At 48.1% G+C, this 24,602-nt stretch overlaps 1 protein-coding gene across 2 annotated transcripts in view; it reads left to right on the top strand.

The window, feature by feature from the left end:
• The window catches only part of rimbp2b (RIMS binding protein 2b), a 269,586-nt gene that overhangs the window by 90,689 nt on the left and 154,295 nt on the right, over positions 1–24,602 (top strand). The window lies entirely within an intron of this gene.

Here is a 24,602-nt window from a genome sequence, read left to right as displayed (position 1 = left end):
ACTGACCCTCTGACAGTGCGGCGCTCCCTCAGCACTGACCCTCTGACAGTGCGGCACTCCCTCAGCACTGACCCTCTGACAGTGCGGCACTCCCTCAGCACTGACCCTCTGACAGTGCAGCATTCCCTCAGCACTGACCCTCTGACAGTGCGGCACTCCCTCAGCACTGACCCTCTGACAGTGCGGCGCTCCCTCAGCACTGACCCTCTGACAGTGCGGCACTCCCTCAGCACTGACCCTCTGACAGTGCGGCACTCCCTCAGCACTGACCCTCTGACAGTGCGGCATTCCCTCAGCACTGACCCTCTGACAGTGCCACACTCCCTCAGCACTGACCCTCTGACAGTGCGGCATTCCCTCAGCACTGACCCTCTGACAGTGCCACACTCCCTCAGCACTGACCCTCTGACAGTGCGGCACTCCCTCAGTACTGACCCTCTGACAGTGCGGCACTCCCTCAGCACTGACCCTCTGACAGTGCGGCACTCCCTCAGCACTGACCCTCTGACAGTGCGGCGCTCCCTCGGCACTGACCCTCTGACAGTGCGGCACTCCCTCAGTACTGACCCTCTGACAGTGCGGCACTCCCTCAGCACTGACCCTCTGACAGTGCGGCACTCCCTCAGCACTGACCCTCTGACAGTGCGGCACTCCCTCAGCACTGACCCTCTGACAGTGCGGCGCTCCCTCAGCACTGACCCTCTGACAGTGCGGTGCTCCCTCAGCACTGACCCTCTGACAGTGCCACACTCCCTCAGCACTGACCTCCAGCTGGTCCCAGTTGCCTGAGTTTGTCCAATATCTGTCTAATCCTTTTTCATCCACATAATTACCCAAATGCTTTTGAAATGTTGCTGTTGAATCTGCCTCAACCCCTTCCTCTGGCAGCTCATTCCATATACACACCACCGTCTGCCCTCAGATCTCTCTCATCTTAAATCTGTGTCCTCTTGCTTTCAATTCCCCTTCCCGGGGAAAAAGACTATGTGTGTTCACTCTATCAATGCTCCTCACGATTTTATACGCCTCAACAACGTTCTCCCTCATCCTCCTACATTCCAGGGAGTAAAGCCCTATCTTGGCCAGCCGCTCCCTGTAACTCTGGCCCACTAATCCTGGCGTTTATTAAGTTGTCAGATTTCTGCTCGGATGCTGATCTGTTCACCATCAGTCCCGCGACAGGGTCACACACAGTCTGTGGCAATCTTAATAAACATTCAACTGGCCCTGAAATTAAATCTAACTGCAGGTTCGGCCTCAGCTAATCTTCTGAGATCTGGTTTGTGCATTTACAATGTTTCTCATGTTGCTAATCAGTAATTGTGTTGTAATGTCATTTTAAGCATTGTAAAATTCAATTGGAAATCTGAGTAACTCTCCAGACAACAGGCACTGAAAGGTTTCAGGACTGAATAATTACCTTCTGTACTGTTAGTCTCCCGCCCGCAATAAATACAGCAAGGCTTTGTTATCATCCAGACATCAGCTCCCCTGTAGGTCAGACGTCCCTGCTACCTCTCTCTGTCTCTGGCTGGGATATTACAGCCGCACTCCCCCCAAAATCAGAAAATCCTACTTAAGGGCAACAGACCTTTGCAGGATTCCCAGGCAGGCGAGACAGGAAAACTATCCCCCCCCCAACTCCCCCCTCCCCAACTCTATCATAGAATCCCTACAGTGCAGAAGGAGGCCATTCAGCCCATCGAGTCTGCATCGACCACAATCCCAACCACACCCGATTCCCATAACCTCATGCATTTATCTACTGGTCCCCCAGACACTAAGGGGCAATTTAGCCTGGTCAATCCACCCAACCTACACGTCTTTGGACTGTAGGAGGAAACCGGAGCGCCCGGAGGAAACCCACGCAGACACGGGGAGAACGTGCGGACTCCACACGGACAGTGACCCAAGGCCGGAACTGAACCCGGGTCTCTGGCGCTGTGAGGCAGCAATGCTGAACACTGTGCCACTGGAACTGGGGTGTCACTGGAGCTCCCCCAACTGAGACAGAGACGCGGAACAGTAATTCTCTCAGAGTCTCTGGCATTCTCTTCCTCAAATCCAGTGGGATCAGAGATTTGGAATATTTTGAAGGCAGAGCTGGATAGATTCTTGATGAAAAGGTTGGGGGGAGGTGAAAGGTTATTGGGGGTCAGCAGGGATGTGGGGTGGAAGTTACACTCAGATCAGCCGTGATCTTGTGGACTGGTGGAGCAGGCTCGAAGGGCCAAATGGCCTCCTCCTGTTCCTAACTCATTATTTGATTAATGAAGAATCTTTTAAAATCGATTTCCGGCAGATTATAAGAACGAACCCCTTTGCCCTGGTGATTGTTTGGGGGTTTGTGACTGCACTCAGTGTTCAGGGACCTTTGAAAGCACTTTGTCACAAACCCAAAACCCTGCTCCTTCACACAGCAGATGGTTGCAGAAATGGGAATGGTCCCAGTTTGGAAATAACACCTCAAATGGGCTGTGAGGATTTAAAGTGTGACCCTGGGAGCTGCCAGACACAGAGCGGTGCGAATAATCCCAGCTGCTCTTGTCCCACTCTCCCCGCACGCTGATCCCCCAGCACTGGGATCAACAAATGTAACACCCAATAATTCTCCCCCTTCAATACAGTCAGAGACCGATCCCCTCTCACTTTGGGTTTCAGAATCGCCACAGAGCAAAAGGAGACCATTCAGCCCATCGAGCCTGCAGTGAGAACAATCCCACCCCGCTCCTATCCCTGTAACTCCACATGTTTAAAAGTGGGGTTTTAGTAATGTTTATTTATTTGTAACAAGTAAGGCTTACATTAACGCTGCAATGGAGTTACTGTGAAATTTCCCTCTTGAGTGTTTACCCTGCTAATCCCCTGACACTAAGGGGCAAATTGCCATGGCCAATCCACCCATCCCGCACATCTTTGGGCTGTGGGAGGAAACCAGGGCACCCGGAGGAAACCCACACAGACTCGGGGAGAATGGGCAGACTCTGCACAGACAGTGACCCGAGGCTGGAATCGAATCTGTGTCCCTGGCATTCTGGTCAATCTCTTTGCCACTGTGCAACTCCTTTTTTTCAGGTGGGTTTAAGTTAAAAAACAATGATTTCCACTTGCATGTGGATGCGATGTTACACTGTCTGCTCTCTCTGGTGAAGGTAAAACACCTCAGTCTCCTAACTGAGGAACGAGAGTTCCCGTCCAGTGTCCCGGACAGTATTTATCCCTCAGACAACATCACTAAACATAACTTCTCCGCTCATTGCTGTTGCTGAGTGTTGATCAGTTGTCCCATTTCCTCCATTACTCTAGACTGTATTTCATTGGCTGTGCAGTGATTTCGGGGACGTGGAGAAGTTTCTTGACCCTCCAGTTGTTTTACGCTCAGCACAGCGTCTCACATCTGAAAGACACAGCCTGACGGTCAGTGCGATCATACCTGGAGCACTGTGTAACGTTTTGGACTCCAGTGTTTGCATCGGAAGCAGGTTCAGAAAAGGTTCATTCCCTGGAGTGAAGGGGCTATTGGATGAGGATAAGCTGAGCAGGTTGAATCTGTCCTTGTTGGAGTTCAGAAGAACGAGAGAAGATAGTATTGAAACATAGAACATAGAAAAACTACAGCACAAACAGGCCCTTCGGCCCACAAGTTGCACTGATCATATCCCTACCTACCAGGCCTATCTATAACCCCCAATCCCATTAAATCCCATATACTCATCCAGAAGTCTCTTAAAAGACCCCAGCGAGTTCGCCTCCACCACCACCGACGGCAGCCGATTCCATTCACTCACCACCCTCTGAGTGAAAAACTTACCCCTAACATCTCCTCTGTACTTGCTTCCCAGCACCTTAAACCTGTGTGCTCTCGTAGCGACCATTTCAACCCGGGGAAATAGCCTCCGAGAATCGACCCTATCTATTCCTCTCAACATTTTATAAACCTCTATCAGGTCGCCTCTCAACCTTCATCTCTCCAGGGCGAAGAGTCCCAGTTCCCTCAACCTATCTTCATAAGGCATGCCTCCCAATCCAGGCAACATCCTTGTAAATCTCCTCTGCACCCTCTCAATAGCTCCCACATCCTTCCTGTAGTGTGCGCACAGTACTCCAAGGGGGGTCTGACAAGGGTCTTATAAAGCTGCAACATATCAGATCTTGTCAGGGTAAACAAGGTAGATAATAAAAAGATTTACTCTCTCATGGAGAAATCTGTGAATCTAGCACTCAGAGACACAGTTTCAAATTAAGGAGTTTCCTAATTGAGACAGTTATTCTCTGAGGTTTGTTAGTGGAAATCTTCCCCTGAGTGTGGTGGAAGCTGCTTCGTTGAATATTTTTAAGGTTGAATTGAATAGATTCTTGAGAAGGGAATCAAAGCTTATCAAGTCGACAGGAACACAGATTCAATAACACTTCCTTTCCTTCTTTCAGGATAGCTGTGGGGATTGACTGGGTTCACAATGACAGTGTGTTGGGTGAATATCAAACTCCTCCCCCACCAACCCCATCCACCTCCACCCAGCCATTGAGTATTGTGTAGGTACACTCACAGTGCTGTTAGGGAGGGAGTTCCAGGATTTTGACCCAGCCACAGTGATGTATTTCCCAGTCCGGATGGTGAGTGGCTCAGAGGGGAACTTGCAGGCGCTGGTCTTCCCATGTGACTGCTGCCCTTGTCCTTCTGGTGGTTGTGGGTTTGGAAAGTGCAGTTGAAGGAACCTTGGTGAGTTTGTGCAGTGCATGGTAAACACGGCTGCCCCTGTGTGTCGGTGGTCAAGGGTGCAAATATTGAAAGTGTTGGATGGGCTGCCAGTCAAATGGGCCACTTTATCCTGGATGGTGTCGAGCTTCTCGAGTGTTGTTGGGAGCCGCACCCATCCAGGCAAGCGGGGAGTATTCCATCACACTGCTGACTTGTGCCTTGTAGATGGTGAACAAGCTCTGAGAAGTCAGGAGGTGAGTTACTCACCGCAGGGTTCCCAGCCTCTGATCTGCTCTTGTGTTTATATGGATTGTTTTGTTCGGTTTCTGGTCAATGGTAACCCCAGGATGTGAGATTTCAGTGATGGTGATGACATTGGAAGCAGAGAATTGAGTTTGGATTTTGTATTTTTGGGCTGTAATTTTAAGTTTTATCTTAGGGTGAAAACCAGGTGATATGGACTGACTGTCCATTTTAAATCCTGATTGGAAGTATGATGAGATAATCAGAGCAAGGCAAAGACAGGTGGGTGTTTCTGTCAATCCTGTTTAATTTTTTGGTAAAAAGGTTCAATTTGCCCTTTCTCGTCTCCTGGTTCTTGTTTCCTGCTCCTCTCTCCCCCTCGTGTTCCTGTGACAGGACCAGGGGCAATAATAACCATTTGGGGTAGAGAGATGACCAGGTGTGAAGACATTGTCCTTTCAGCCTCAGATGCCGAGCTTCCCTCGTACTCCTGCCTCCTTTCGGAAGGTGAGAGTGACTGGCATTGTTGGTTATTGGAGAATCAGAGAGTGAATTGGAATGTGATGGAGAAAAATGCTAAGATGTCGCGTTGGGGGTATTGTCCTGAGGTCAAAGCACCAACATCACTATTGATCTGGAGAAAACTCCCAGGGGAAGGAAAGGTTTGATCAGGAAAAGCATCTGATCTGCCCTTTAACCAGAACACGCTCCCTCAGACTTGCTGCTTGTGTTTGTATGTTTACCATTCTTTATTTTAAATCCTGTGAATAATTATTCATATTAATAATGTTACAGATCTATAATCTTTCTCCCTAGGAATTAATTTCTGATTTCTTTCTTTCATTTTGAAAAGCTTCCTTTTAAGTTGCGATCGAGCTTTTTAATTAGCGACAGGTCCATCAGTGACTGCACACTGAGTCTGTGCAGGAAGGCTGTTTGGAGGGATAGGTGTTAATGAGCTTCCGCGCTGCTGGAAATCTCCAGTTTCAGTCTTCCAATGTTTTTAAAAATGTTAACTTCTCATTTCTAAACATGCGCTTTTGCTATTTGACCAGAATGGTGGTCTACCAGCATCTGATTGGTTCTTGGATGGCCAATTACTCTGTAAGACTATAAGACATGGAGCAGAGCTGGGCCACTCGGCCCATCGAGTCTGTTCCACCAGGCAATCATGGCTGACATTTTTCCCATCCCCATTCTCCTGTCTCCAATGGGAGACCTGCAGACTCTACCGCACGTGAGCAGAGGGTCTTTGAAGGGTTGGGTGGACGGGTTATTTGGAGGTTTTTGCGCTCTGTCTGACACCTCACCTCGACGTCTTCCCCACAAAGTTCCTCGATGTGTTTGCAATCTTCTGGGATAAATCTTTTGATTGTGAGCGGCACAGTGGTTAGCACCGCTGCCTCACAGCACCAGGGACCCGGGTTCAATTCCAGCCTCTGGTGACTGTGCAAAGTCTACACATTCTCCCCATGTCTGCGTGGGTTTCCTCCGGGTGCTCCAATTTCCTCCCACACTCCAAAGATGTGCAGGTTAGCTGGATTGGCCAGGGTAAATTCTTCCTCAGTGTACACAAACAGATTTAATGGGGTGGTTTTCCAGCCCCAGGCCTTTCCTGCTGCTATCCCTCCCCATTTATCCAGGCTGGTGACAGGCACTGACCCACACGGCTCCACCCACACCACTGACAGGATCAGCAAGGCCTGGAGTGGGATTTGACCCAGAACCTTCCATCCTCAGGGCAGGAGATATCCCATTCAGCCTCTCCACTCCGGCCAGCGCCCTGCACTGTTCCCAGATCCCTCAGCAACGCATCAATCTCGAATATACTCAAAGATTGACAACTATATTCACAACTCACGATGAACTTTGGGAATTGAGATTTATCCTGCTCCTGACCCGAACCTGACCTTGAGGCAATTCTTTCCCAGTGAGTGTCACCAGCTTCACAGTTTGACGATCCGTTCTGGTTCCTTGTTGAGGAGAAGCCATGATGTGTCGATCCGTTTGGGAAGTGTTTCCATTTGCAGGTGTTCCTTCAGGAATGTTGGGTGTAAACTGGCAGAGGAAGAGGAAGTGCTGAGTAAACACCATTCCCACTCAACACCCCCTCACCCGCCCACCCCACCCCCAGCCCACCCTCAACCCCAGCCCACCCTCAACCCCAGCCCACCCTCAACTCCAGCCCACTCACCAGCAACAGACCAAATTAAAGAAGGGGCTCCTTCACCTGAACAGTGTTTAGGACCTGGGATGGTGAGCAGGGAGGAGGTAAAGGGGCAGCTGTTGGACTTCCCTACGAGAGGGAAGGTGCCGTGGGCAGGGGCTGAGGTGTTGGGTGTGATGGAGGAGTGGACCAGGATGTCCCAGAGAGAGGGGTCCCTGCGGAATGCTGTCAGAGGGGGTGAGGGGGAGATGTGTTGCCAGTCAGGAATGCCATGTCCCATGAATGAGTAAGAATAAGAATGCGGGAGTTGGCGGAAATGGCAGAGGGTGAACCTTTGAATGCGGAGGCTGGTGGAGTGAAAAGTGAGGTCAAAGGGGGACCCTATCCTGGTTCCGGGGGTGGGGGGAGGGGGCGGGAATAGTGTCCCGGGGATCGGGTTGGACAAGGTCGAGAGCCCTGTCAACCACAGTGGGTGGAAAACCACAACTGAGGAAGAACGAAGACATATTGGCAGCGCCATTTTGGAAAGTGGCATCATTGGAACAGATGTGGCAGAGACGAAGGAACTGACTCACCTCTTCCCTAATTCGCTGACTGACCTCTTCCCTCATTGGCTGATTCAGCACTTTCCCATTTCGCTGACTCACCTCCTCCCCCATTGGCTGACTCATCGCTCATAAGAACTAGGAGTTGGCCATTCAGCCCCTCGAGCCTCCATTCAATAAGATCATGGCTGATCTTTCTGTGGACTCAGCTCCACTTACCCGCCCGCTCACCAGAACCCTTAATTCCTTTACTGTTCAAAAATCTATCTATCCTTGCCTTAAAAACATTCAATGAGGGAGCCTCAACTGGGCAGGGAATTCCACAGATTCACAACCCTTTGTGTGAAGAAGTTCCTCCTCAACTCAGTCCTAAATCTGCTCCCCCTTATTTTGAGGCCATGCCCCCTGGTTCTACTTTCACCCACCAGTGGAAACAACTTCCCTGCTTCTATCTTATCGATTCCCTTCATAATCTTATATGTTTCTATAAGATCTCCCCTCATTCTTCTGAATTCCAATGAGTATAGCCCCAGTCTACTCAGTCTCTCCTCATAAGCCAATCCTCCCAACTCCGGAATCAACCTAGTGAATCTCCTCTGCACCCCCTCCAGTGCCAGTATATCCTTTCTCAAGTAAGGAGATCAAAACTGTACACAGTACTCCAGGTGTGGCCTCACCAGCACCTTATACAGCTGTAACATAACCTCGCTGTTTTTAAACTCCATCCCTCTAGCAATGAAGGACAAAATTCCATTTGCCTTCTTCATTACCTGCTGCACCTACAAACCAACTCCTTGAGATTCCTGCACAAGGACACCCAGATCCCTCTGCACAGCAGCATGCTGCAATTTTTTACCATTTAAATAATAGTCCATTGGGTGACTCAGCTTCTCCCCATTAGCTAAGGGCTGTTCCTTTGTCCTGTGCCAGTGTGATTGAAGTGAGCAGTCGATGGTTTTGGCTTGAACAGACATTATTTGTTATTGCTTCATTGTTTGAACACACAGAGAAACCAAATAAATCTCTTGTGCTCCAGGGTGATTTACAATGAGGTTGCATGAATTATTAATTCTCGGCATCCACTGTACTCTGCGGAGAGTAATCAATAACAGAATTGATTAAGTAATGTTTGGTTTCCCGTAGCTATATCTCTTGTGGCCTGTCATGGCCTGTTTTATTCACGAGTGACAATATGATAGGGCAGGAAATCTGCAGTGAAATGTTGCAGAATTGTCATCTTAGATTTTGAGGAATATCTGTCAGGGTTAACTCCATCTGCTGGGATCACGTCAGCTTCCCGAACCTGTCAACATGAACCAGACAAATGGAAGAGTGAGAACTTTCTGTTCCCGAAAGGAATCAGTGCGATCTAACACTGACTATCGCCAATGGATTAAACAGAACAGTTAATTTGAAGAGTGAAATATTTGAATCTTTTTGATTTCTGTCTCACACGGATATGAACCGTATCGATGATAGTGTGTGGGTTCATCTGGTTGTCCTTCCTGGCTGGGGTGTCGCCAGCAGCAAGCCTGTCTGCTGTTGTTCCATTAAACTGTGGAATTCGAAGCCTAAAGGGCAGGATTGCTTCTGCGATCGGAGCTGCGCCTGTCCGGCAATGGATCATTTTTGCTGACGAGCTTTCCCTTGTGTTTGACGATTGGCTAGAAACAAAAACAGCCCAGCGGGGAGAGGGGGGGATTCTCCAGCCTCCCAGATGTGTGTTTCCCACCGCGCTGTTTGCTCGCGGTGGGATTCTCCAGTCCTGCCGCGGTCAATGGGAATTCCCATTGATGTCACCCCATTCCAGCGGGAAGCCCATGACTGGGGGCCGCACTGCCGGCAGGACTGGAGAATCCCATCGACGTGAATGGCTGGAGAAGTCCGGCCCAGAATACTGGCTTGCTAGAATTAAAGGGCTCCTCTTGTACCGAATGTTTCACCTCAGCCAGAATCGCACTGAAATGTTGGCCACTGATCTTTATTGTGAGATCTTGCTGTGTCTGGTTTGTCCACTGTGTTGGTCTACATTACACCACGAGGACAGCTCTGCGGCACTTCGTTGCATGGCTGCAGTATAAGGGCGGCACGGTAGCACAGTGGGTTAGCACTGCTGTTTCACAGCTCCAGGGTCCTGGGTTCGATTCCCAGCTCGGGTCTCTGTCTGTGTGGAGTTTGCACATTCTCCTCGTGTCTGCGTGGGTTTCCTCCAGGTGCACCAGTTTCCTCCCACAGTCCAAAGGTGTGTGGGTTAGGTTGATTGGCCGTGCTAAAATTGCCCCTTAGTGTCCTGAGATGCTTAGGTTAAAGGGATTAGTGGGTAAATATGTAGGGATATGGGGGTCTGGCCTGGGTGGGATTGGGGTCGGTGTAGACTTGATGGGCCGAAGGGCCTCTTTCTGGAAGGGTTTTATGATTCTGAGTGGATTTCTCAGGTATTTCAAAGGTTGCTAAGAGTCAGCCACATTGCTGTGGGTGCGGAGGGCAGGCTGGGCAAGGAGGGCAGATTTCCTTCCCTAAAAGGCAGCCAGGTTTTTAACCAATCCAACAGCTTGTTGAGAGGTTTGTGATGATGTCACCTTGTCACTCCCTGTTCCTGTTTCTGACCTGAAACTCCCAGAGCGCAGGGTGCCGTGGGTGGGGGAGCGCGGGGTGTGGGTGGGGGAGCGGGGTGCTGTGGGTGGGGGAGCGCGGGGTGTGGGTGGGGGAGCGCGGGGCGCCGTGGGTGGGGGAGCGCGGGGTGTGGGTGGGGGAGCGCGGGGGAGCGCGGGGTGTGGGTGGGGGAGCGCGGGGTGTGGGTGGGGGAGCGCGGGGTGTGGGTGGGGGAGCGCGGGGTGTGGGTGGGGGAGCGCGGGGTGTGGGTGGGGGAGCGCGGGGTGTGGGTGGGGGAGCGCGGGGGAGCGCGGGGTGTGGGTGGGGGAGCGCGGGGTGTGGGTGGGGGAGCGCGGGGTGTGGGTGGGGGAGCGCGGGGGAGCGCGGGGTGTGGGTGGGGGAGCGCGGGGTGTGGGTGGGGGAGCGCGGGGGAGCGCGGGGTGTGGGTGGGGGAGCGCGGGGTGCTGTGGGTGGGGGAGCGCGGGGTGTGGGTGGGGGAGCGCGGCGTGTGGGTGGGGGAGCGCGGCGTGTGGGTGGGGGAGGGCAGCTCTCTGTGCCACCACAGAGGCTCTGAGTCTCACTGTCGCTGTCACTGACAATCCTGATATTTATCCCGATATTTATCCCGATAGTTACCCTTCAGAAGGTTTAATGAGCTGCCTCTTGAATCGCTGCAGTCCGTGTAGTGTAGGTACATCCACAGTGCTGTTAGAGAGGGAGTTCCGGGATTATGACCCAGTGATAGCGAAGAAATGGCCAATATATTCCCAGGTCAGGATGGTGAGTGACTCGGAGGGGAACCTCCAGGACGGGGTGTTCCCAGGTATCTGCTCCCCTTGTCCTAGATGGTCATCGGTTTGGGAGGTGCTGTCGAAGGAGTCTTGGTGAGTTGCTGCAGTGCGCACGGCTGTGACTGTGGGCCAAAGGTGGAGGGAGTGAATGTTTCAGATGTTCTCTGGGGAGTTTTGGGGGGGTTGGCCAGGGGTGGTGAGGTGGGCGGGGAGGGGGATTGTTGGGGAGTTGGGACAGTTAGATTCCCAGGTTTTGCTGATTAACACTGTAACTGTTGAAATCACAATGATTACAGTGGGGTCATTTTAAAAATGCATTGCAATGTACCGATTCACAAGAACATGGTTTCAATGACAGAATATGTTTGACATGCTGTTCTGAACAAGATGTGTCAGTGCCGATATTTCAGGACAGGTTGTGTCCTTTGCGTACGGTCTACAGTAACAAGATCCTGAAGCTCAAGTCTGTCACATTTATTCATATTCTGATAACTGCTGTCCTTAGCAGCTCACAGTGGGGTCTCTGCCTCGCTCGGATTATCTACAACCCTCACCGAGGGCACGGTCTTACCTGCCATTCGCACCATGCTCTCACTGTGGTGATGTCGGAGAACTTGGCACCCGGCCAAATCTGTGTGGTGGGACGGGGAAATCCCACCAGCGAGAATGGCCTTAACGTTCTGGCCTGGTGTTTAATGTTCATTTATCAGCAGCCAATAGACTGAAGGCGTTGTATTCAGGCCTGTTCAGGATCTGGGGAAGCGCAGAGTAAAGAGAAGTGTTTCCATCAAAAGAGACCCCGTGATAAACCAGGTCAAACCCTCCACTCCTCCCCCCTCCTCCAGTTCTTCGAGAATGTTCAAACTGTCCTTTCAGGCAGTGACATGCTGAGCCCAGGTCAGAACACAAAACTGCAAATGCTGGAAGTGTGAAATAAAATGAGAAAGTGTTGGGAATTCTCAGCAGGTCACACAGCGTCTGTGGAGAGAGAGAGAGAGAGAGACACAGTGTTGGTTGTCGGACTTTTACTGGTGGCTATGGTTTTGAGGCAGGCGGGGCATGGTAAGATTGTGGGATAATTGAGCAGTTCCACAGATTGATCAGCTACAGAAACATTGGCTTTATAACCTCCAGACACGACTATTCCAATGCTACTGAAAAAAGAGACATGTTGTCAAAACTTCTTGTCTTGCACTCATCAGGACAGATTTGCAAGAATACAAAATCTCGAAAGGTAACAACAAATTATACTGCATGCGAAGAGAGTGCTGATTGGTTGGCAAGAGAACTTTGATGTAGAGATGTTGCATTGGTGAATGTACCAGGGCACAGTTAACTGCCAAGTCTTTCTTATAAATCTGTCCTGAGACAAAAATCTTCAATGGCATGTCTGTTTTATCGCCAATACTCAAACCCTGTACAATCAGATGACTAATTATTCCAACAATGCCCTGGTCTGCCAGCCATCTACCAACCCCCATCAACTTGAATTCATCCAAAACTCTGCTGCCTGTATCCTGGTCTCCCCTGTGCTCGCTGACTTACACTGGCTCACAATTAAACAATGCCTTAATTTAAAAATTAATTTCCTGTCACTTCCTCTAACCCTAAAACCAACAAGGTCCCTGCTGTCCACCATTTGTGACCTCTTGATGTATGGGCCGAATGGCCTTCTCTGCATTATAGGGGTCCTATGATTCATCACCCCCTTTATGTTAATCCCTCCAGCACTGGCGGCCGTGCCTTCAGCTGCCTGAGCCCCAAGCTCTGGAATTCCCCCCCTAACCCGCCCCAACACTCTTTAACAAGCTGGTTAATACGGTCCTCTCTGATCCTGCCCCTTGTCCTGTCCTGTCACTTAGCTCAGTGCCCACTTCTGATTGATAATCAATCCTGGGGCATTTTCTAAAGTTTAACAATGTTATATAAATATATATCCTTTATAGAAAGGTTATTATTAAACTAGAAAGAGTGCAGAAGAGATTTACTAGGATGCTATTGGGACTTGATGGATTGAATTATAAGGAGAGGCTGGATAGACTGGGACTTTTTTCTCTGGAGCGTAGGAGGCTGAGGGGTGATCTTATAGAGGTTTATAAAATAATGAGGGGCACAGATCAGCTAGATAGTCAAAATCTTTTCCCAATGATTGGAGACTTTAAAACTAGAGGGCACAGGTTTAAGGTGAGAGGGGAGAGAAACAAAAGTGTCCAGAGAGGCAGTATTTGTCACAGAGGGTGGTGAGTGTCTGGAACAAGCTGCCAGAGGTAGTAGTAGAGGCGGATATAATTTTATCTTTTAAAAAGTGTTTAGACAGTTACATGGATAAGTTGGGTATAGTGGGATATGGGCCAAACTTGGGCAATTGGGACTAGCTTAGGGGTTTAAAATAAGGGCAGCATGGACAAGTTAGGCCATTTTCCCTGCTGTAAACCTCTATGGCTGTAATTCCAAATGTTTAATTCACTGATATTTGGGAGGTCGGTGAGACAGCTCACTATTCTCTCCCCAGTGGACACGATGTCGGGACAAAGCTCAATGTTTTGAACTCTGAGAGATTTTGAATGATGCGGAGCGGATGATTTCTGTAACATTACCCTGGAGATACTGAAACACTGGCAGCTGGATCTCTCCCTGCCATTTCCCAGGATACTTCCGTCGCCCTTGACAACTGCTTGTTTTTATTCTGGATGGAAAGTTCCAGATTTCGCTGGAAGGGGAGGGTTGATGTGTTGGAGGTGTTGGGTGCCTGAGGAAGTTGTCTACAGGCTGGAATAGACCCTCAGTCTGACCCAGGGGTGTGACTGATGGCGGTGATTGCAGGATGCTGGCATCACAAGGTGTCAGACACACACAAACATGTGAATTGACAGGACTGTACACACCGTTACACAAACACCAAGCTTCTGATCACAAGCTGTTCAAACAGCATCAATTCACTGAGTAACCACTCACCAAATAACATGGAATTTACCAGAACTTCAGCAGTGATACTTGGAAGTAATTTCACACAAAGGCTGGTTGATGTTTGGAAGTTTCTTCTGCCAATGACATTTGAGTTTAGTTTGTTATCATTTTCACAAGTAGGCTTACGTTAACACTGCAATGAAGTTACATCTATTCGGGTACATTGAGGGAAAATTTAGCATCGCCAATGCACCCAAAGCAGCACATCTTTCAGACTGTGGGAGGAAACTGGAGCACCCGGGGGAAACCCACGCAGACACAAGGAGAATGTGCAAACTCCAGTGACCCAAGCCGGGAATCGAACCCAGGTTTCTGGTGCTGTGAGGCAGCAGTGCTAATCACCATGCCATACTCAGTTAAGTAGCTTGATACCATCCAGGACAAAGCAACCTGCTCGATTGCCACTTCATCCACAAACATTCACTCCCTCCAACGCTTTTTAAAAGACAAAATTGTATCCACCTCCGCTACTGTCTCCAGCAGCTCGTTCCACTGTGTGTACCGTCCACTAGATAGACTGCAGCAACTCACCCAAGTTCCTTAGACAGCACCTTCCAAACCCACGACTACTTCCACAGAAGCACAAGGGCAGCAGATACCTGGGAACACCCCCCACCTGGAGGTTCCCCTCCGAGCCACTCACCATCCTGACTTGGAAATATATCACCGTTCCTTCACTGTCCTGGAATTCCCTTCCTAACAGCACTGTGGGTGTACCTACACCACGCGGACTGCAGCGGTTCAAGAAGGCAGCTCACCACCACCTTCCCGAGGGCAGTTAGGGAGGGGCAGTAAATGCTGGACTAACAAGTGAGACCCACATTCCATAAATTGTTCTTTAGAAAAATATTAATTTAAGATCTGATGTTGAGGTATTGTGAGCTGAATGTGTTAAAGGATAGTGTGCAGAGATGGCTATGTGAGGCTGAGTCACAGAGTAGCCATGATATGAGTGATAGAACAGGCATAAGGGGTTGAATGGCCTCCACATGTTCCTATTCCAGATTGAGTCTAATGCATGTTCCAGGTGCAGTGTCAGATCTCTGTGATTCCCCCTCTCTCTGTGATGATTTTGATATTATTATGGGGCTGCTGTACATTCCTCCAAAGTGAGTTAGTTGCTGTGTTGGTCTGTGGATGGAGGGGATAGTGAATCCTCTCGGATTGTGCCAGAATCTCCGGGAATGGATGGACAATCGCCCAGGTACAGCAAACAACACCCAGGAGAGAAATCGTCCCGAAAGAAAGATCGACATTTCCCTAACCCCTTTCACAACCTGACTATCCCAGTCTGTGATGAACTTTTTGAAGTATAGTCACTGTTATAAAGGAGGAAACAGTGCAGCCCATTGACACAGCAAGATCCCAACAAACAGCAAAGTGATAATGATGACATTATCTGATTTTTGGTGATCCTGATCGAGGGATAAATAATTACCAGCACCTCGGACAGGGATTCCCAGTTTTTCTTTGAAACAAATAGGTGGTGGCGAAGGGAATAGAAGGGTATGGCAATGGTGTGGGAGGAGGCTCGTGTAGAGTATAAATACCAGCATTGAGCAGTCGGGCCAAATGGCCAGTTTCTTTGCTGTAAATCGTTTGTAATTCTATTTGTAATTCAGGTTTGTTCTGTTCAATTAATATAATTGCTTCAACATGCTGTGGACTGCAGATTGGTTAGATATAAATGTCCTCCCCCCACTGATACTGGCTCCAGTTGCAGTGAAGTTGTTTGGAAGCTGTTCCCATGAAGTGATGGCTCAATATCAGCAGGGACAGGGACAACACGGAATCCTTTCATTCTCAAAGACTGACTGGTGTCCAGGCCTGTAAAGGAGATTGTGCTGAGATTAGCCTGGTTATTATCAGACACCAGGCCGCTTTCCTCGCTGTGCTGGAGATCTGCTACTTCACCGTGGCCCTGTATGTAATGTCTGATAATCTTACTGAGATTTACTTCACTGAACCCAGAGAGAGAGTCACTCCCACAGCAGGTAAGAAGCTTCCAGTCCGACAGAAGTCTGTTTTGGAATGAAAACCAATAGCTTTAGCTTTCCCGTCTCTGTGCTTTGTGTCAATATCTAGTTAGTGCCTTCATTTTGATGTGACTGGGTTAGTGATAAAGCTAGCTTAATGACGTTACTGGGTTAATGAGGTGATCGGGTCTACCTGGATTAGTGAGCTGACGCGGGTTAGTGAGGTTCGTTAGTAATGTGATTGGCTTAGTGAGTAGCTTCATGAAGTGGTGGAGGCTACCTCACTGAATATATCTAAGACACGGGTAGATAGGTTTTTGACAGACAAGAGAATTAAGGGTTATGGGGAGAAAGCGGGAAAGTGGAACTGATCCACTTCAGATCAGCCATGATCTTATTGAATGGCGGGGCAGGCTCGAAGGGCTAGATGGCCTACTCCTGCTCCTATTTCTTATGTTCTTATGTTATGTCCTTATGTTCTAGGGTTTATCATAGCAGCAATAGGCCATTCAGCCCATCGAGTCTGCATCAACACTCCAAAGAGCATCTTACCCAGTCCCTATCCCTGTAACCCCATGTATTTACACTGCTAATCCCCCAAACCCATACGTCTTGGGACACTGAGGGATAATTTAGCATGGCCAAACCACCTAACCTACACATTTTGGGACAGTAAGGGACAATTTAACATGACCAAACCGTCTAACCTACACATCTTTGGAGTGTGGGAGGAAACCAGAGCACCCAGAGGAAACTCACACAGACATGGGGAGAATGTGTAGACTCTGCACAGTCACCCAAGGCCGGAGTTGAACCTGGGTCCCCGGTGCTATGAGGCAGCAGTGCTAACCACTGCACCACCCTGATAATTGAGGATTACATAGTTTCTCAATTAACCTATTTCAAGTCCAGAGGAAAGGAAGCAGAATATTAAAATTCTAGCCAGGCTGTTGAAGATGATGTTAGGAAGCAGTTGCTCCCACAAAGAGGAATGGAAATCTGGAACTCTGTCTCCCCGAACGGTGCGGAGATTGGAAATGTAAATCTGAAAGCTTTAGTTTGTTCACGGTGGTGGAACTGGGCAGATGTATGGAGTTGAAAGATGTTAAGTTGATAAGGGCGACACGGTGGCACAGTGGTTAGCACTGCTGCCCCACAGCGCCAGGGACCCAGGTTCGATTCCAACATCGGGTCATTGTCTGTGCAGAGTCTGCATGTTCTCCCCATGTCTCAGTGGGTTTCCTCCGGATGCTCCGGTTTCCTCCCACAATCCAAAGCTGTGTGAGTTAGCTGGATTGACCCGAACAGGCAACTGCAGCACTCCCTCTGTCAGAGGGTCAGTACTGAGGGAGTGCCGCACTGTCAGAGTGTCAGTGCTGAGGGAGTGCCGCGCTGTCAGAGGGTCAGTGCTGAGGGAGTGCCGCACTGTCAGAGGGTCAGTGCTGAGGGAGTGCCGCACTGTCAGAGGGTCAGTACTGAGGGAGTGCCGCACTGTCAGAGGGTCAGTGCTGAGGGAGTGCCGCGCTGTCAGAGGGTCAGTGCTGAGGGAGTGCCGCACTGTCAGAGGGTCAGTACTGAGGGAGTGCCGCACTGTCAGAGGGTCAGTGCTGAGGGAGTGCCGCACTGTCAGAGGGTCAGTGCTGAGGGAGTGCCGCACTGTCAGAGGGTCAGTGCTGAGGGAGTGTAACATCCAGTCGGTCTCCCTCCCTCCTGAGTTGAGATGACTTGTTTAATGGTTTCTCACATTCACAACATTCTGAGCCTGAGCTGAGAGTCTGTGAGTCACAGCAGAATAGAGAGGATTTAGATTTTGTATTTTTACCTCCATTGTGGACATCAGTGTGTCTCGAGAAGTACGATGGAAACATCTAGAATTTAATTCTGTGATGTAATCCAATTGTCCCAGACAAGAGGGGGAGTTAAGTTGATTAGTTTGTGGTGCCTTCGAACCCTGGGCTAGGTCAGGCTGTCCTTGCTGTGTGACATTGTGATGTTGGCCATGAGGCTGATACACCAAAAACCAGACATTTCCTTCCTTACACACAGCAATCACCGGGAATGTGACTGTTACTGGGCAGGTTTTATCTGTGCTACTCACCCCACAGTTAGTTAAACTCTCCCTAACACAATCTCAGCTGCTCTGTAATTACACAAGAGCATTGTTCTGAACTTTAAGTATGTCTTTATTTAGTCTTTACTGGATTAATGCAGCTAACAGAGCTTTATAATTAATTACCCTTTTGTGAGTGTGTTTGTGTCAGTGGGTGAGGGAGAAGTCTGCAGGATCCCAAAGGACTCATTTTCCTTTTGCACTCAGTCACTCTGAGATCAGACACAGCTAGATGCTGGAGATTACAGATCCATTCTGTCCCTGTAGTTTGCATTGACTACTTAGAGAATGTGACCATTAGAGAGAGTGTGTGTAATCAGGGGCTGTGTCTGAAGTTGGGCTCCATACACAGTATGTATCCCAGTGTTTCACTGTTTAACTATTCTGATACCATTACTAACCAGACTGAGCTGTAGAATCATAGAGGTTTACAGCATGGAAACAGGCCCTTCAGCCCAACTTGTCCATGCTGCCCCTTCTTAACTCCTAAACTAATCCCAATTGCCCATGTTTGGCCCATATCCCTCTATACCCATCTTACCCATGTAACTGTCTAAATACTTTTTAAAAGATAAAATTGTACCCTCCTCTACTACTACCCCTGGCAGCTCGTTCCAGACACTCACCACCCTCTGTGTGAAAAAATTGCCCCTCTGGACACTTTTGTATCTCTCCCCTCTCACCTTAACCCTATGCCCTCTAGTTTTAGACTCGCCAATCTTTGGGAAAAGATATTGACTATCTAGCTGACCTGTGCCCCTCATTATTTTATAGACCTCTGTAGGATCACCCCTGGGCCTCCTACGCTCCAGAAAAAAAAGTCCCAGTCTATCCAGCCTCTCCTTATAACTCAAACCATCAAGTCCTGGTAGCATCCTAGTAAATCTTTTCTGCACTCTTTCTAGTTTAATAATATCCTTTCTATAATAGGGTGACCAGAACTGTACACAATATTCCAAGTGTGGCCTTACCAATGTCTTGTACAACTTCAACAAGATGTCCCAACTCCTGTATTCAATGTTCTGACTGATGAAACCAAGCATGCTGAATGCCTTCTTCACCACTCTGTCCATCTGTGACTCCGCTTTCAAGGAGCTATGAACATGTACCCCTAGATCTCTTTGTGCTATAGCTCTCCCCAGCACCCTACCGTTAACTCAGTCCAGCCCCAGTTCGATCTACCAAAATGCATCACCTTGCATTTGTCTAAATTAAACTCCATCTGCCATTCGTCAGCCCACTGGCCCAATTGATCGAGATTTCATTGCAATTGGAGATAACTTTCTTCACTGTCCGCTATGCCACCAATCTTGGTATCATCTGCAAACTTATTAACCATGCCTCCTAAATTCTCATCCAAATCATCAAAATAAAAGACAAATAAGAGTGGACCCAACACTACTCTGAGGCACATCGCTGGTCACAGGCCTCCAGTTTAAAAATCAACGCTCTACAACCACCCTCTGTCTTCTGTTGTCAACACAATTTTGTATTCGATTGGCTACCTCATCCTGGATCCCGAGAGATTTAACCTTATGCAACAATCTACCATGCGGTACCTTGTCAAAGGTCTTGTTAAAGTCCATGTAGACAACATCAACTGCACTGCCCTCATCTACCTTCTTGGTTACCCCTTCAAAAAACTCAAATTCATGAGACATGATTTTCCACTCATGCTGGAGGCTGGAAGAATAGGCTCAGCTTTTTTTCTCAGCTGGATATCTTTGTGGGTGGAACTTTGTCATAGAACGAATGAGCCATTATTCCTCGAGGGAGGATGAGCTGTGAATGGGATAGATTAGCACCAATGTCCTGGCAAACAAGCTAAAAACTATTGGTGTGAGCAATGGGGGTCCCCTTTGCTTCTGGGAAACTGGTCACTCCCCATCCCCGAGCTGTTCGCAAACCAGACCTGCTGAAGCAGATACTCGGCCAGTACCTGAGGGACAGAGGACTTTACTCTGAAACTTTCAGTTGGGGTGGTTAGGGAGTGGAACATTCGGAAAAGGTTAACAATCTCTTCCAATCTGCTGGTCCCATCATCTTCACTGGTGATTACTGTAAATGTGGGGTGGGGTCTTCCAGCCAGAGGTCAGAGCTGAGGCAGACAAAGCAAACTCCAACTTCCAGATTCCTGCAGCTGGTTTAAGACTTGTAGGATTTTGGAAGAAATTGAGAGGTTCAATAAAGAGAAACTTTTATTTCTACTATCTAGGGTGAAGGGGCATAACTCTTAAAATCAGAAGCAGGCCATTCAGAGGAGAAGTTAGAAAACACTTCCTCGCTGAAGGGATATTCCACGTGTAAACCCATTGTGGGGCTCAATGAATCATTTTAAATCTGAGATTGATAAACTTCAGCTAAACATGGAGACAAATAGATGTGGAATTATGATGCAGATCCTGTTGAATAGTGGAATGTCCTTGAGGGGCTGAATGGCCTCCTGCTGTTCCTATGGTTGGAAAGATTCTTTGTGTCATGAGCAGTAGGTTAATGACTGAGATTTTCCAGTCCCGCAGCAGTTGAATTCCCACCAGCAAATGTGGCGATCTATTTTTTAATCCCCATTGGCTTTGGCAGGACTGGAAGATCCTACCAGCAGGAGGACCTGGAAAATCCTCCCCAAAGTTTCTGAGAAAAGAGACATGCTGCTGATGTTTTCCGTCTTGCACTCACTTGGACAGATGCAAGAACACTAAATTTCAAAAGGAGCAACAATTTACATGGCATAGAAAAGGGTGAAGATTGGCAGTTGACAAGTCCACATGAGCTGATAACTTCCCTGTTCTTAATCTGGGATTCTTGGGTTTATCCAGATGAATTCAAGATGAAAAGTTTTGAGAGCATGTTTCCTTTTTTAGCAATACTCATATTTAAGCCAATGTTTAGCGAAGTAATGGTGGAGCAACTGAGAAACTGTCAGAAAGACCTTCAGAGACTCAGCACTCTGTGACTGTCCAGGATTCCATATTCCACGGCACCCGTGCACTCCAGCCTATTACACAACTTACAGCATCTAAACATTCCTTCAAGGTGGAAAAACCCAAAAACCACCAGGCAACCATAGCTAAGAAAGGAATTCAGGATTAAAAGAAAAACCTTATAATGATGCCAGAAGTAGTAGTAATCTTGAGGATTGGGTGGTTTTTGGAATGTAACAAGGAAGGCCAAGAAAGGGTGAATACAATATCAGTACAATCTAGCAAAAAAAACAGTAAAAATGTTTATGTCAGTATGTGAGAAGGAAAGGTTTGGCTGTGACAAATGTGGCTCCATCACAGACAGAGGAGAATTCACAATGGGGAATAGAGAAATGGCAGAGAAGCTAAATGATTACTTTGTGTCTGATTTCACCAAGAAGGACAAAGGAAATCCCCCAGGTGTAAAAGTCCAGGGGATTAGGGAGAATGAGGAGTTGAAGGAAATTAGTATGTGAGAAGGTTGTATTGGAGAGATTAATGGTACTGAACCCAATATTGTGCATGTCACAGCATTGAAAAAGGTTGCTATAGAGATAGTGTATGCATTAGTGATCATTTTGCAAATTTCAATAGATTCTGGAATGGTTCCTGAAGGTTGGAAAGTAGCAAATGTCACGCCATTGCTTAAGGAAGGGAGAGAGAAAACAGGGAACGGCTGACCTGTTAGCCTGACCTCAGTGGTGAGGAAAATGCTGGAATCTTTTATAAAGGATGTGATAATAGATACTTGAAAAATATTGATCTGATTGGGCATTGTGAGCATGGATTTACAGATGGAAGATCAGGTTTTGCTGAACTTGTTGGAGCTTTTTGGGGATGTTACTCTCAAAATTAGGAGTCGATGGACATGGTCTATTTGGATTTTCAGAGAGGTTTTTTCCCCATAGGAGGTGGGTAGCAAAAGCAAAGCACATGGGATAGAAGGCAATACAATGGCGTGGATTAGGGATTGGCTACCAGGAAGGAAGCAGAGTAGGAATAAATGGGTCATTCTCACATTGGCCAACTGTGGCTAGTGAGGTACAGCAGTGATCCAGCTGTTTACAATATATATCAATGATTTGGATGTGGGAACCAAATGTAATCTTTCTAAGTTTGGTGATAACACAAAGCGAGGTGGGAATGTGATTTATGGGAAGATATAAAGCAGTTACAGGAGGATTTGGACAGACTTGATGAGTGAACAAGAACATGGCAGATGGAACATAATGTGGAAAAATGTGAATTAATCTACTTTGGTAGAAGGAACAGATGTTCAGAGCATTTCCTAAGTGTTAAGAAATTAGAAAGTATAGATGTACAAAGGGACCTGGCTGTTTTTGTCCATAAGTCACTGAAGCCTAGCATGTAGGTGCAGCAAACTATTAGAAAGGCTGATTGAATGTTAGCTTTTATTGGAAGAGGATTTGAGTACAGGAGCAGTGAGATCTTGTTTCAATTGTATAGGAGTTGGGTTTGATCGCACCTGGAATACTGTGCAGTTTCCCTTACATCAACAAGATTATTGTCATAGAGGGAGTGCAGCAGAGATTCACCAGGTTTGTTCTGGGGATGATAGGACTGTTATATGAAGGGAGAGTGGGCAAACTGAGCCTGTATTCTCTAGAGTTTCAAAGAATAAGAGTTGACTTAATCGAAACGTACAAAATACTTAAAGGAATAGACATCGTAGATGCAAGTAAACTGCTCCCCTTGGTTGGGGAGTCTAGAACCAGGAAGCATAATTTCAAAATAAGGGGGGAGCCACTGGGGTGAGGAGAAATTTTTTACACAGGGTGGTGAATCTTTGGAATTCTGTACCCCAGAGAGCTGTGGAAGCTCAGTCATTGTATATTGTTAAAGCAGAGATTGATTTCTGATTATCGGTAACGTAAAGGGTTATGGGGATAGTGAATGTAAAGGCATTGAAGCATCCACTGAGCCATGATTGTATTAAAGTTTATTTATTAGTCACAAGTAAGGCTTACATTAACACTACAATGAAGTTACTGTGAAATTCCCCTAGTTGCTGCACTCCAGTGCCTGTTCGGATCAATGCACCCTAACCAGCACGTCTTTCAGACTGTGGGAGGAAACTGGAGCACCCGGAGGAAACCCACGCAGACACAGGGAGAATGTGCAAACTCCTCACAGACAGTGACCCGCGCTGGGAATCGAACCCAGGTCCCTGGCACTGTGAGGCAGCCGTGCTAACCCACTGTGCCATCGTGCTGTCCTGAAAGAAGGCTTGATGGGCTGAATGGCCTAGCCCTGTTTCTATGTTCCTTTCGTACGGGTAAACATAAAAATTATCGATTGGGTAGGGTGGGGCTTATCGCAGTCCATTCCCTGTCTGATGATAACAGTTCCGTGTTTCCAAAGCAACGCCTGGTCTTAAACAAATAGGATTTCTGCAAAATCTCTGTAATTATTGAAAGATAAGTGAGGTGTGTTTCCTCATGTCTGTGCTGCCCTAGCTCAGTGAGAATTTATCGAGGGCCATGAGGGATCAGGTTCGTTGCTGGCCTTATCAGTGACACCCACATAAACAGTGGAACAGACTGTCAGTCACACCCCGTTTCAGAATCTGACAGCACTGCTTTCATTAGCGATTATTTCTCATTTACTGACTGCTTTCTAACTTTCCCACTCACTGCGGGGAGAGAACCAGCAATGAAATGTTTCCCTGCCCCTTTCTGCACACAAGCTGATAGTGGATCTGCGCCGTGATTCACAGCTAATGTACCAAGCCGGACTTTCCACATCTATTATCATCACTCTGATTTCGAAAGGTGTTTAAATTGGTGACTTCCAGAGACACAGTTCAGCAGGTTGTAGATGGAATGCAGACATCCTGTGTCACATTTCACTTCAGCACCGGGTCCGCCGCTCTATCTGTAATATTTCGAGGCAGAGGATCTCGCTCTGTGACGTTGCAGGTGGGAAATGATTGGAGAATTTCCGGTGATGCCCTGGCGCAGCCTGGCCATTCCGAGCCGGCACAGTTCCCGTGCCGGACTGCGATTAAATTTCAGTTGAGCTGAGCCGATTTTTCCCTGAATAGCCGCACAAAAGCCAAATACTGCAGATGCAGCAAATCTGAAATAAAAACAGAAGATGCTGGAAAATCTCAGCGGGTCTGGCAGCATCCGTGGGGAGAGAGTCAACAGGAAGGATTTGAGAAGTGGAAAATCTCACTCTATGTTTCAGGCCGGTGGCCCTTCCTCAGAGTTTAGACTCCAGCCTTTAAGTGATAGAACAGAATGATATTGTGAATTATAAGATACGGGAGTTTGAAGCAACGTCAGGGAGGTTTGTCTGCCGTGGTTTGGTGGCACGTGCCCCATTCTCATACCTGGGCACCGTATTGAAAAGGTGCCCCACATCACTGACTCGTTTTAGAAGGAAGAAGATGGATTTCCAGGAACGCTGAGGCTGGGAGATGGACCTTCTCAATGACACTGAAGCTGGAAGATCCCCCTGATAAATGCTCCCCCGCCCATTCCTGTGGTGGTCCGTGATGTGGGGTCAAGGGTCACTTACATCCTCCTT

Source organism: Carcharhinus amblyrhynchos, chromosome 20, assembly GCF_965287045.1.
Source record: "Carcharhinus amblyrhynchos chromosome 20, sCarAmb.v2.hapA, whole genome shotgun sequence".
NCBI lineage: Eukaryota > Metazoa > Chordata > Chondrichthyes > Carcharhiniformes > Carcharhinidae > Carcharhinus > Carcharhinus amblyrhynchos.
Note: the sequence above shows the minus strand (reverse complement) of the source record. Positions and strands in the feature narration are given on the sequence as shown.